The sequence below is a fragment of the Harpia harpyja genome, chromosome 22, assembly GCF_026419915.1.
Source record: "Harpia harpyja isolate bHarHar1 chromosome 22, bHarHar1 primary haplotype, whole genome shotgun sequence".
Taxonomy (NCBI): domain Eukaryota; kingdom Metazoa; phylum Chordata; class Aves; order Accipitriformes; family Accipitridae; genus Harpia; species Harpia harpyja.
In genome coordinates, this window is record NC_068961.1 from 15,328,709 (window position 1) to 15,341,867 (window position 13,159).

Sequence of the window (13,159 nt, forward strand, 5' to 3'; positions counted from 1 at the left end):
ATAGTAAGATGTTTGTGCTGTGGTTGCTGATGCCAAACCGCAGGCTCCGGTGGCTAATACATGTGAAATAGTAGCTGGCTGAGGCAGAGTGCACTTTTCCAGCTACACTGACTGCACGCGTCTGTCCTTGGTGTGATCTCTGCAAGAAAGCAGGAATGATTGGCAGTCAGGGACATAGATCTGCAGATGGTGGCTGATCACAGGGAAACATTTATGGACACAAGCACAGGATGCATAGTGCATGAAACAGGGATCCCGAGGAAAGCTAGGGTTTCCCCTTTGGAAAAGGGACTCAGTTTATTTCCAATTATACACTTACAAATAGAATGTTTCTGCCTGTCATTACATTATTTGACCCACTTCACCATCTTTTGTCCCGGCATTCAAAGCTATATGCTGAGGTCAGATCACCTTATGGGAAAAGAAGGTTTAATTATATATTAAATACTTGCAGAATGGTTTCAGTTGCTGAAGGCAAAACGGCTCAGCCTTCAAACTTGTTTGGATGCCAGTGTGCTCCATGCCATTTCTGTTACCACAACACTCTGGACCTTCACAGCTTCTGTGAGGGTGTCAGTTAAGGACGCCAGTTTTCTGTGATAGGCAGGGACAGCAAGAGAAATCAGGGATGCCACAGGGTCTCATAGCTCTGTACTGCAAGTGGCACGCTTGTGCGCTTCTGTACATCATACTTTGTGTATGGAGAGGAAGGCTTTCATGCTGTAGGTATTTCTTGACTCTTCTTCCTTTCCCATGCACTCCAAGGCCAACCACATGTGAAAAAAAATTGGATCTGTGTCCAAAATCACTAAGTGCTTGCAGGAGAACAGGGAACCTTTATTCCCCCCCAACAGATTCCTGCCTTGTCATCTTATCTAAGAAGAAAACTGTATTCTTGTTTTTTTGGTAATGGGGGAGGGGAGAAGAGAATTTTCTTATTTACATTGTTCATCACAACAGGGTCGTTGCTTTTGTGGCATCTTTTTTATCTCATCTTTACCCATTAGCCTGTTCCGATTCCCTTGCAAGACAGTAGCTTCCAGACGCTCAGATACTTCAGATTTAAACTTGAAAGAATTTCAGTTCAGTGAAGAAGGGTGGGGCAACTGAAGAAAAGGCATGTCACCAACACTGGTTTAAATACATTTTTAGGGTACTGACTTGTTGGAATTCCCTAACAGAAAAAGCTGCTTCCCAGAGCTGTGACAAGAGACCTTATCTATTTGCTAAAAAGATGTTTAAACACTATCTGCTGACCAGCATATTAGTGAACAGGGAGGAACTAAAGGAAGCTTAGTCTCTTAAATGATCCTACCAGTTTCTCCATTAAAAAAAATTCCTCAAACATCACAATAAGGATGCTAGGAAGGCATAAGCAGATGTCAGACTAAGTTGGAGAAGCTGTCTGAAAACCAGAACTGCTTTTCCTTTTACCTGTGTGCCCTCCTCCCCTAATGTGGCATCATGCTACATATCTCCAAGGTGTTTATGCAATTCCATTGCTACTTAGACTTAAAATACAGGCCACAGAGGACAATGCTGTGATGCTGAAATATAAGAGAATATATAAGTCACAATGGAACATATTTCCATTCATACAACTCATGTTCACTAGGCTTATAATCTTAGCTTTACCTTTAGACTATTTCTCGGGCATCTGGACTATTTTCCAGACATCACTGCAAACACAGGTAGAGTAAATAAATAATTATGCTACATACTTCCCTCCAACACAGAAACACACACATCCTGCTCAGGACTGTATCTTACAGTGGAAAAGGCAGGTGGTCAGGCAGCCAGGGGACAGCCTGCGCTTCTGCCTTGGTCTGAACATACTTGGTATGTTTGGTAGGTAAAAGTCTCCGAACAGTGACACTGGAAAAACTCAGAGACTGCCCACAACTTAATATATGGGCAAATCTGCACTCTTCATTTGAGGCAGCATGTGCACTTGCAATGGGGTTATCAACTGAGTGGTTAGATGTGAACCTGTCCCTATTTCTCCAGTGTATACTATTTTCCATGACAGGAATTACCTGGGAAACCCTTGTCGGGTAATGGCAAAGACAGCAATGACCACTTCGCTAGCTCTGGTTTTGCATTTCTTTTCCAAGGTGGTTCCTTGAGCCACCACTGAAGAAGCTCCCCAGAACACGACCTTAACATTCAGTCCCTTTGGATTCAGCCCCTTTGGACTGCGAGCGTGTTGCTGCCTACTCACTGAATTCAACCAGTACTTTATTCTCCAGTGAGGGAACTGATGAGATCTCTCCTCTGGCCCAGCCACTGATTTTCATAAAACTTACATGCATTTAAGAGTTCTGAAAGAATTTTGCCTTTCTGTCAGATCTGGCTGGAAAAGATTAACGGTGAGAAGTTGATGGGGAGAGGGAAGGGGGCTGATTTGATAGACAGACAAATAGACAATGTGATTGCATCAGTCTCATTTCCTTAGGAAACTGGGCTAAAAATAAAAGGCTTTATTTGCCCCTGGGAATAAAGCAGAATGTCTCTCACATCTTTACAAAACATTTGTTTCTATGTATACTTATAAATAGTCAGGATGAGAGAGGAAGTTTGCACTGGATTTTGAGCAAAGAATTAAAAGGAAGAGCAGGAGGTGCGTGAATTTCAAAACCAGGGGTCCTTTTAGGCATACGACAGCACAGCAACGCATGCAGGGTCTTGTACAGTGACACCACATTACCCGTGTGTATACATCATTCGCCTGCAAACCAAATGCCTGTTGGGCAATTTTTCACACCACCACAGAATGAATGTACTTTTTCGGCACCAATGATGGATGATGTGCTTTAGACCAAACCCTTCATGCACTTTGAAGTCAGCAGACTCTCTCAGGTGTAAGTGAGCGACATGGAAATTGCTATATTTGATCAGATTTATGGTCTAGAGATTCCTGTCTGACGGTGACCAAGACTAGCTACTTCAGAGGAAATACTCCCCAAGAAGGTCTCATCCATCATTAACAGATTGTGTAAGCTGAAGAAGCACTTATACGCCTTCTAAATTTCTCCTTTCCTGCATGAACTCTAGATATTTTGTTATCTTTGAAGATGTTGTATGCCTCCTTACAACCTTAGCCTCAGTGATAATCTGTGGCAGTAAGTTCTTTTTATGCATGCTGTATGTAAACTGCTTTTTGTTTACAAGATTTGAATTTACTACCTTTCGGTTTCATTGAACTGGCAGCATTGCGGACTTGGGCTTTTATAGTCACACTTAACAGACAGGGAACAAAGCAGTTCCACATCCTCTAGAAACTTCTGATTGTTGCGAGACACGAGTGCTGACATAACATCAAAAAAAGAGAATGTTTCCTACAGCAGGAGCCGAGGGCGACTTCCCTCATGGCGGGTTGGCAGAACAGATGCACTTCTATTGTCTATCATCTCCTTTGCTTTTGCACTACCTTTTAGTTTTTGCTTCAATGGCCTATGCATGGAAGCCCCTTCTTTCTGAGACATGCTAGAATTTCCATTACAGGGATACTGTGCAGTCCCAGCAAATGCTGTACTGAGGACTGTCACTAGAGGCAGTCCTTGTCCTGAAGAGTTTATGTTTAAAATAGGAAAGACCAGCACAGTCTGGGAAAAAGGGATGCAACACACCATTGGAAGATAAGAAAAGGAACATATATCTTGCCTGCAGGTGTAACTGGGGCTCTTACCAGGAGTTAGCCTCCACTCATCTTCCAACTTGACCTTGCTTCTCCAGAGGATGGGACTGATCTGTCCTAACTTAGAGGTCAAATATGTGACACCTGAGCTAACCATTCTACAATCCGTCCGCCACCAGCCAAGAGAATTAGGTACTTCCAGGAGACCGTTCATGTGACCAATCTTAAATAAAAAGGTAACAGCCTTTTCTTCTGTCTTCAGTTATACGTATTTGAGATTTCTTCTCTGACTGGTTTAAAACCCATGCTCCACTCTACTGCTTTCAGCAGTTACTCATTACTACCACCATCTATTCAAGATAGACTATTTTTCCCATTTCCAAATTTGTCAACCAAATGAAGATGGCCTTCTTGATCACCTCTGTCACTAGTTAGAAGTCAGTGTCTCTGGTACAGGCAGAAATAGAACTTTACTTACATTTTAATCACAAAACATGTGCCTATGCCTGTCTTGGGTACCTTATTTGCTAAAAAGTTTTGAATTTCTTAGGTAACCTCTGAGAATGGTGTATCTTAATTTCAGACTAACTTGCACACTGGGAAGTACTACTAATTCAAAGAGCATCTTAGACTCCAAAATCACTTGCATGTTCTCAGAAATTTTGATCCTGACCTCACTTGCATCATGATCTTGAAAGAAAAGCACAAAGATTGAAAAACATCTGAACAAAATGGTAATCAAAGCAGCTGATTCTTTTTTTTTTTAAGCTCAATAGCAAACCCCCTGTCTAATTATACTCAACTGCAATAAAGTCTGAGTCATGACTTGTCAGATGATCCTCTTGGTTGATGTGGTTACAAACCAACAGCTGCACATTGGGAAAGCAAGCAAAACGAAGACCTTGCAAAAGCATAAGTCTTCCTTGTTTCCCTGGTCCTTTGCTTTTCTCTCTCTCCATTACCTTACATGGGTTCAATCAACCTACAGGGCAGAAACTGCATTTCCTAACATCTTGATTGTGTCATGCACATTTATGTTGCTTTACAGATAATTGATATGTAAAGAATATGAGTGATGCTGTGAAAAGCCAGAAGGGTAAGGTTAATACTCGATGCAAACTTGACTGTTATTTGTTTGTTATAAACACCCCCTGACAAACCATGTCACAGCACTGGAAAAAGAAGGTCTTTAGTTATAACACAAGGAAAATACATGGCTGGTGCAGCCTGGCAATGCTGCTGTTAGTTTTATGTCCAAGTAGCCACACACTCAGGCTAGTCAGGGCACTGTCTGGCTGCTTCACATCTTGCTCATTGACTTCTCAGAAACCTCTCCTGAAAACAAAACTCTCCCTAGGATGTAACTACTGAGTTATTCATCAAAAGGGAACTGCTATCTTACCTTACGTTGATGTGTATGTTTGCTGATTTCATTTTTCTTTTTTGTGTTTCTTAGCCCACCCACTTAGCCTGAGTTAGGGCGTCCCATAACTCAGCTATCTCCTGTCCAGAGGGCATCCTTGGGCAGTTTACTTTGCTACGGAGCTAATGCATTGCATTCTCTGACAGCACTGACTGGATGTGGATCATTAGTAACTTCACTGTGACCAGAGCAGATAAGCAAAGCTGTGTCTGGATACAGTAATTTTGTGTTTTTCCCTTTTATTTCCTTGTAACAAGGATTAGGGCTTGCTTGTTTTAAGACACTGGAAATTATGTACTTCTAATGCAGCTGATTGCAACAAACAGATTGCGGGTGAGGTGGGGAGACGTTCGGTAGATAGAGATTGTGGATTTTTTTTGGTAGAGAGATATTGTGTTGCATTTGCCTTGTCTTTGAATCACATTAAATATACACACTGTTAAAAGGCTATTGAAATGTTAAAATGTCGGTGTTTCAAATGAAAATCAATAGCATGCTATTAGGCTCATTATATTGCTGTTATGCATCATTAAAATGTATTTAAAAGCTTTCAGCATAGAACAGGAGATGAGATGAATAACAAGACACTTTGAGGATGTGCAGCATACTTAGAAGGCAATAAAGAGTCAGGCACAAGAGAAACTTTGTAGGCACTTGGAAAGAAAGCTGCAAAGAGCTCACTGGGTGTTTGAAACATATGGGAACGTGAGAAAACGAATGACGCAGAACTCGGGATATAGACAAATGAGCGGAGTTGCACCACTGCTGGAGGCAAACAAAATCGTCAAATATTTTTAAAGATACTTTTCTAAATGGGTCTTTGCAGTTTGGGGTTCTCTCTTTGCCTGGTCTGTATATACCACTGTACCACAATGCTCAGTGATGCTCCTAAAAATACTACTGACATTTTGCCTTCTTGCACAAAAGGATTGTATTAGGTCCTAAAAGCACATTTATAAATTAACTTTTCCAAGCATCTTTCTGGTCAAATGTCATGTGGAAAAGTGTCACATCATCAGATACTCTAACCTACTTCTTCCCTGTCTGAAACAGATTTCTAATGAGAAACTTTTGGTTTAATATTTAAATATGAGTGTGTATGTTTATACATGAATAAGTATGTACACATACAATTATATACATGAGAGACAGAAAGAAAAAAAATTTTCTTTACTAAATTTCTGAAATTTTCTTTCTAAAGGGAAAGAATGGGAAGAAGTGACTCTCCCAATGGCTGGGAGTTTAAATGGGCAAGAGGGACAACAGATTTCCAGTCCCTACACCATGTATTTTTATGCTTTTATACCCGATTGCCATGGAGCACATTTGCCTTGCTCCTGAAACAGGACTATAACACAGACCACCATCCTGCGTCTCACCAAGCACACTCCCACTAAACCCATCAGACTCTGCTTTTGCTCCCTTTCCCTCACAGTGAATCTTTAATCCCTGTAAACAAAGCAAAGTAACCTCAGCCAGAGGAGATGAACACTCCCCTCTGCTCCTAACAGGCATAGCCTGGGCTGCAGTTTAAAACCCTGTGGGCAGAGGAAGAAGGAGAACCTGCATCTCCCACTTCCTGGACAAAAGCTCTCTAATCAGCTCTGAATTATCGAATACTCTTCCAGAAGGTGGACTTCAAATTTGTAGCTTAAGCATAAAGTCCTTCCTCCTGCAATTTTATCTGCATAGGTAAAGATTCAACTGAAATTGATTTTGGATGAAAACAGAAACATAAAGCATAAATCATCAAGCCAGGGAACGGAAATAGTCCCATTTGAGTCAGATGTGCAATTGCATAGCTCAAATTAAAAATGCTGAGTGCTCAGATTAAAGTTCACAGTAAAGAGTTCCCGAGCAATGAATATACTGAATGTTTTCACACAAAACACATGCTCAGCTATTTTAGAATTACAGATGGATTTAAAAAAATCCCTGTCTGATTAAACAGTAAGTAGAAAGGACAAACGAAAATATCGTTTTGCTTCAAATAATTTTTTGAGGAAAAAAACCTGTTTCTGAGTTATCAGGGAAGGGTTTCCTAGTCAGAAGAAGGGTCTACGCAAAGATGTATATGCAAATAGCCACGCTGTATGCTGCTTTTACGTGCCAATATGACCCTGCTGGAGTTTCACCATTGATTTTAAATGGGGCCAAAGCGCCATTTCTTCTGGAAGTGTCTAACACTCAAGAAACCAAGTGAGTGGACTAACATTAATTTACATGTGTGAGCATCCACCATTTGAAAACTGGCTTAAAATGCAGAGGTATCACTAAAATTCACAGCAGTTAAAAGATTTCAGCAACAAACATGTTTATTTCTAAGCCACCCAGTGTTCAGCACTCATGCGATGATATTTTTGGTGTTTCTTAAGTGCTCTTCAAGCTGATGCAAGAACCCTTGGCACCTTTGAGGTCTGACTAACAAGTGAAGATGTGTTCTCATACAGTTACTCAGGAAGGCTTTTAGGCATTGTTAGCATGCCAATACTGTTGATTGCTCCAGGAATAACAAAATCTGTTTCTGCATTGGTGGTCCTATCTTGTGTTTTGAATTGAAGAGATGAACTAGGAAGAAAAACATGCAAAGGTCGCTAGAAAGATGCACATGAAGAGATGCATACAAAATGCACCTACTCCTTCCTCTTTCTGATATGTTGCTATTTAAAACACACTGTAGATGGGATGGGTCACTTAAATTATTATAGAAAGGAATTTGTGTACAAGAGAGAATTCTCATGAGAATAAACAGAACAATCTGGAAGTGCTTTAATTTACCCTTTGACTTTAAGGTGTGATTTAATTCCTTCCCACTGTGTCCTTCCCAAATGAAATGTGGGATAAAAGATAGGCTGGTGGGAGTTGTTTCCTAAGTATTCAGCCTCTTTGCTAGAAGAAACTCAAATACTTACTGCAGAGCAAGTTGATTTAATACATCTTCTTTGCCACTTTTTCTTTCTCCTTTCAAATGCTGTCTTTTTCTATTGATCCTTCATTAGCAGTTTTTGCCTAGTGCCCACAATGCAGTTCGTGTTCCTTGGCTGTCATCTAAAATACAATACCAAACAATAACATAATCAATTTTAATAAGGAAAGAAGGAAAAACAACTTCTACAGTTAAATTACACAGCCTTTCCCTTAGCTCAGGAAATCAAATCAAATCAAACTGAATGTGCTTCTTTGGTTATGGATCTAATTTTCCAGTAACAATGACAATTTGTCAAAGGCTGGTTTTCATTTAAATACTAAAACAATTGCATACTAACGCTCAAATAATTTGTAAAGGTTTATTTGTATTTGCAAAGGGTTACCTGCCAGACTAGATTGTCTGTGTCACTTTTAGTCTGGAATCTCTGTATCTGTATTAGCATTTATGAGCCAACAGGACAGAGTTAGACAGCGAGACTGAGAGTCAGTAATTTAAGTATAGCGTAAATCCCTTTATCCCTCTTTAGGAACTCAAAGCATGATTTTTACTGAGGTTCTTACTCAAACCCAAACATAAAGAATGACAGGTATATTTTATGCTTTTATTGACCATTTAATAGCTATTCTATAAGCCATCTAAAAGAAATGGAATATGCTCAGCTTGCTCCCAGAGGAGCTGTTCTGCAAAGGCAGAAAACTGAATTCTTCCCTTTACACCATGAGACTGTGCTGCAGTGATGCATCTCCTGTGGAATCTGCCACCCCCAGACCCACTGGGGTAGCTGAGGCCCCAACCTTCCTCCTCGAGTGTAATGTGATCCATTTCAGAAATCAAATCTGGGTGAGAACTCATTTTATTTGAGTCTGCACTAGTATCACATACTCTCTCTTCTTCATTACACAAGTTTTGAGCCCAAGAATATCCAACACACTCATGTGCTCACAAAATATAGCACCCTGTGCGGTTACAGAAACACTCTTTTGCAGCACATTTACTACACTTTCTGCCCCAAGGGTATTTTACCCCCATCATTTTCTTAATCTAAGATTTTTGCTACCCTGAAATGGCAATCTGTTTTAAAATCATTGTGGCTTCAAAATTCCCTTTGTCAACTGGTGCTTGTGCCCATCCCACTTCCTATAAAGTATTCCACCTTCTAAACTGCTAGCTTTCCTGCTCTGCCCAGAAACCTTTTAATTTGGGTAGAATAATTTCAGATGGCTGCATTAGCCACATATGAGTCACAATTTTTTTGCTATCTCAGTCATTGGGGAAACTTTTTATTGCTCTGAAGTCCATTTCTGCAATTCTACATCCATTATTCCAGTAAGTACATTATCCAAGAGTGGCTTACATTTCTGAAATTTATAGGAAAAGAAGAGGCAGCTTTCTCTTTCTAAAGATATTTCTTCTTTTTGTTCTGTTGTCTTCAGCAGAATTTGTTATTAGGAGCAGGCTGTACAAAAAAGACCACCTGGACAGAAGCATCACAGGTCTCTTTGACTGTGGATTAGCACGCAGCAAACCGTCCCTCAATTTAAGGCACAATTTTAGGTGTTATCATTTCTAACCATAAACTTCATCCCAAAAATTAACAAATACAACTTTTGCCAGCACACCAGAAACAGAAAATCTGCTTGCCAGTCTGATGTTGACAGATGAGAGCAACGTACAAAATCCTCAAGGAAGGATTAGGAGAAAAGCTATATTAATTCTTTGCATCTCTGTATGGGATCTTGGAGATGTTCCCAGACAAGAACCTTTACTGATGGGGTACAAGTGAAAAGAACTGTCTCACAGTGAAGCATCAGTAAAAGATGTGAAATTAAATGCGTGAAATGAAATGCATAAAATGAGTCACCAGGACCAGATGGGATTCACCTAAGAGATTTTTATCAGCTGAAGGATGAAGATGCTAAACTATGAACTGCAATGTGCAAGCTGCTCATCAAAATGGTCTCAGTACCAAAGAAATAAGGGTGGCAAGTCTGATACCAATTTTTAGCAAGGCCATGGAGATAATCCAACAAACTATAAACCACCAAGTCCAATTTCTGTGCTGAGAAAATTGCATGAAACTACAGCAATGACCAGAACTTGTGTGCACAAAGGTGTGACTGAGGAGTAACCCCCCCGTGTGGGCGTAAAGGGACGGATGATGCACTCTTCTCGCATACGTGCTAAGCTTCCTGGTGAGAAAAAATCATTCAGGACTGTAAAAACTAAAACTGGCAGGAAGGTGCTGCAGAGGATTTTTGTAATATTGCACGACTGCATTAAATGGCAGTGATATCAAATATTTGATAAATACAAAGTAAAATAGTGCAATGAGAGTGGGGTGGGAAAGGAAGGAATCCTCCCTTTTTGTAGTGGTGGGTGCTACCTATCTATTCCTGCTGAGGAGGTCATCGAGGACAGTTCTTTTACAGTGTCAGGTTCATGGCTCAAAAGAGCAAACATGAAAAAGGAAAAGAGAAGTAAACAGGACTCATAAAGGTGTATAAATCTGTGGGACACTCACAGCTTGAACACTGGATGCAAGTTTGGTCCCCCCTTCTCAAAAAGGATACGGCAGAAGTAGAAGAGAGAAGGGCAACAAGGATGGCAGAATGAGGATGCCAGAGAAGGGGATATGTCCTTAGGGAGGAACAACCAAGGTAAGGCATGGCAAGAGATGCACAGAATGATGAGCAATGAGCAGAGGGGAGAAGGAAGTACTGGTTTGCACAGCAACAGTTCTTAAACTGCAGAACCCATTGCCACAGGGCTTTATGCACGCCAAAAATAAAAATGGGTTCATAGAGCACATAAGCAGAGCTCAAGAAAAAAAATTTCCTTGGGGCTGGGAATCGTAGTGATGAGCATTCGACCTTCGACTCAGGAAGTGCCTGAACAGCAGATGGCCAGAAGCCAGGTGTACACAGGTGAAAGCATCACTCTGTGCTTTCCCCGCTGGATGCTTCTGCTAGCAGTCATGGATAAGACGCTGATCTAGGTGAACATTATCCTATGTTTTTGTGTACAGTTACGGACGTTTATAGCCACAGCTACTCACATGAGTTTCTTTCAGTCACTCCTATCAGGAAAACTTAGTTTTGCTTTAATAAACTATCGCTCTCTCAAGTCTTTTACACCCTTGTATCAAACCGTAACTCCTAGTCTCTCTAGCAGGTTTAAAAGAGACCCAGAAACAGCCCCTTGGGCCTCTTCCACTCTGCACACCACTGACATAGTTTCACCTCCCCAATCTAGGAGGTGGCCCCAGTCAAGGGCTCTTTGACCCCGTAGAACCAAACCTCTCTCTCTGGCAGGAACAGAGAACTACAATTTCTCTGCACGTCAGCAAGACAGAGGGGAAGACAATGCTGGCCTGTTCTGTATATCCTCAGCTCCTCTGTAAACTGAAAAGTCTTCTCATAGACTGAGCGTTCGAGTCAGCTGCCAAAGTTCATCTTTCTACCTATTTATACAGAAATCCATATGAGTTGTGAGGAACCTTCTCCCACAGTCTTCCTCTCTAAACTACTGAGCTTTCACATTGTTTGACTGAAGATATTCAACTTCTTTTCTCACTTCATCACAGGTAAGGGTGGAAAGCTCTTGTTCATGTCCATGCCTTCCCAAGTTCTCCAGCTAGCCCTACCGCACACCTACACAGATTACTTCCTCAGCAATCTGCAATCCTTTGATCTTCTTCCTAAGTCTTACAGTTAAAGTCCTTGCTGCAGTCGTTAGTAAATTCTAAATTGGCCCAAAATTCCAAGGACTCCTTCATTTCCTTGAATACCGTGCTGGCCATGGCAGGAAGCTCACTGGCATCCTCTTCCACCTGCTTCGCTGTTCCAGCTGAGTGTCTTGCAAGCAGACCTCTCACTGTGATCTAGTCGGCTGGTGAGCAGCTGCTCTATCAACAAGGCTTCCGGATCACACCTCACATGGCTGCAGACCCTGTTTTTTTCCCAAAGGCGTCAGTTTTTTAACATCTGTGTATGTACGTGAAGCCTGTATGTCTCTCAGATCTTGGCTTCTTTCCCATCAATACTGTGAATTAAGGAACGCATCTATTACTTGGTCTATGTGCAGAACGCTAGCTTGCAATTAGTATTAGAAACTGGATCCCGCCTCTTACGCCAGTACGGCTAACTAGAAAGTCAAGGTCTTCCGGGCTGGGTGACCTGAGAGGAGTACCGATACTAGACGAATCAGACGGCAGAAGCAGCGTCTGCTGTCAGGACCCTCCAAGCCCTTCTCCTCTCAGCACACACCACAGAAAGCTCTTCCTCCAGGCCATGCCCTCAGCACCTCCTCAGGCTGTGCCCGACGTGCTGTCCCTCAAGATGCCCTTCCACAACATAAGCTGGTGAAAGAGACCGTCGCACTCAACAGGGATGCTCCTCCACCCCTGGCTTCCAGCCAGAGGCCACCGCAGCTCGCCGTCGCCGAGAACCCCACCGGCAGAGCCGGTAGCTCTCCGCTGAACTGGATCATGGAAGAACCGGGCGAGCGCTGCCCTCCGGGACACTTTAGGCCGGGGCAGCAAGAGCGGGTGACCACCACCCTTCCCTTCGTCACCGCCGCCGACTGACGCGCGGCCTTGGCGTCCCCCTCGGTTCCGCCGCTCTCGGGGGGACGCACAACCCCTCGCGGGGCGCGGAACGTGCCCTCGCTCCCCTTCGGGGTGGTGACGGGGAGGGAGATGCCGGGGGCTGGAAGCTCGCCTTCGTTCAGAAAGCGATGGGGTGACCTCACAGCGAGACGTCATCAAACGTGTCGCCGTTCCGTCGTTAACCGAAACGGCGACGAGGCGTTCCTCGGCCAGAAGAGAACCGCGGGACCCACACCCGGGCAGGGAGGGGGAGCACCGATGGCGGCACCGGCGGGCGGGGCTCCGCTTCGGCCCCCTCCTGCCCGCCAGGGGGAATCGCGTTTTTCCAGCTCCCCACGCGGGGCCGACACCCACCAGCTCTCTCGCTGGGCCCCGCTTGCCGGAGCGGGCAGCCCGCGCAACCGGGCCCCGCCGGAGCGGGCCCGTCCCTCACGGCGCGGAGAGCGGATGAACTCCGCCCCCGCCCCGCCCCGCTTGCGCGCGCCCCCGGGACGCGGGGCGGGGCGGCGGGCCCGCCGCGGCCGCGCGCCGCCGGGCTCCCCCTACCGGCCCCACCGGCCGCCG

At 43.4% G+C, this 13,159-nt stretch overlaps 1 long non-coding RNA gene across 1 annotated transcript; it reads right to left on the reverse strand.

Moving 5' to 3' along the window:
* Window positions 1-7,364: 7,364 nt before the first annotated feature.
* On the reverse strand, window positions 7,365-13,009 carry LOC128135289 (uncharacterized). The gene is made up of 3 exons (XR_008233041.1): window positions 12,950-13,009; window positions 7,973-8,108; window positions 7,365-7,628 (listed from the first exon to the last, which is right to left on the reverse strand). It is a non-coding gene; the product is annotated as an uncharacterized LOC128135289 (long non-coding RNA).
* Between the last annotated feature and the right edge of the window lie 150 nt (window positions 13,010-13,159).